Here is a 1,654-nt window from a genome sequence, read left to right as displayed (position 1 = left end):
TGAAAACGATTAGTGGGTTGAGTCCAAAATTTAATAGGAAGAGAGTGGGCAGGATTTCTTTCGTAGGAACAAAGGCCCAATTTTTTTTTTTTAATACCAATGTTCTATTGATGATTTTGTATGGTTGAGTCATAGAATACCACAGTCTCTAAAGAACTGAGGCAGAGAATCATCTTCAATGAGGACAATGGAGAGGTGCATGGTGGGTGTGAGCAGGATGTAACAGATTGCAAATGAAGAATTATGCAGAAAGAGTGATCGTCAGAGATGTCATGTGGTGAGAGTGACAGATGGACAGTTGGCAGACTCCATTGATAGCCACACAATGTCAAGAAAAGAAGAAAAGGGATGCAGAATATGTGGACATGTAATAGCTATTATTTCATTTGATCTTAAGACAACCCTATGAGATAAGCAGGTACAGTAAGCCTTAGTTTATAGAAGGAAAATAGACACAGAAGAATTATAACAAGTTATTGAAGGTCCCATATTATTAAAAGCTTGCATTTATATGGCACTTTAGGGTTTTCTGATCCTCACAACAACTGTGGAAGATTGGTGCTATTATTATCCCCATTTTACAGTCAAGGAAACTGAGGCTGAGCGAGATTAAGTAACTTGCTCTTAAGATCACACAGCTAATAAGTGGTAGAATGCAAACCTTCTTGACTTCAAATTTTATATTCTACTCATTAGACATATGGCTAACTAATCTATGGCGGCAATAGGTCTTTCATTTCTTGTCCAGGGGTAGTCAACAACACTATTATATGTCTTATATATCTGAGACTGTTCTTAATTTAGAGCACAAACACACATACATATATATATTTATATATAAAAATATTTAGTCTGTGTTTCAAAATTTGAGTTCTCCCATAGGGTGCATTTCTTCCTTTTCCTTGACACTATTTTTTTATTTATTTGTTTGTTAAATTATATAGTAGGACCTAGAAAACAGCAAATATAGCTGAAGGATAAGAGTTAATAAAGAATGCGGCAACATTTTCCTGGATAGAGGCGACAGGGAAGGTTGACCTAGTAACAAATGTGCCTTAGAAAAAGCATGTCCACAAGAGATCCTTTCTTAGTGAGACAGTTCATAACTCCACATAAGTAGTCCCTGAGATAATTTCTCCCTTATGCAGGAATCCAAGAGACACTGTGGATTAAACCAAACCTGAGAAAGATAAAATTCCTATGAGGTTTTCTCATCATAAAGCCTTATGGGTCCACTGGGAAATTTCAGTATCTTTCTCTCTGTATCTCCCTCCACACTTCATACTACTGGGGAAACCTGATTAAGTTTCTGGGAAGGAGAGAAACAGAGGGCCCCAAATTTTTCAACTGTGAGGGAGCCTTTGAATAATCCTATTGTACTCCACTCCTCTGCAGATTATTGCAAAAGTACTTATGAGCTGGCAATCAACAAAAAGAAAACAGAGATGAATATAGCATTATAAAACTTTACTCTAAACGGAGTGCTAAGAACAAGCCACTGAGTAGTAAGTATCAAAATTTTTTCCCATGTGTGAAGGCAAAAGGCATAGGTTACTAAGGTCCTAGCTATCTTTGAATATTTTGTATACTTTATTTTGATATAGCACTCCTTTTCTTTTTAAACATTCTTCTTTATCCTTCCATTCTATTTCCC

The sequence above is a fragment of the Sminthopsis crassicaudata genome, chromosome 4 (assembly GCF_048593235.1).
Source record: "Sminthopsis crassicaudata isolate SCR6 chromosome 4, ASM4859323v1, whole genome shotgun sequence".
In the NCBI taxonomy this organism is placed as follows: Eukaryota; Metazoa; Chordata; class Mammalia; order Dasyuromorphia; family Dasyuridae; genus Sminthopsis; species Sminthopsis crassicaudata.
The sequence above is the reverse complement of the archived record's forward strand: the minus strand, read 5'-3'. Positions refer to the sequence as shown.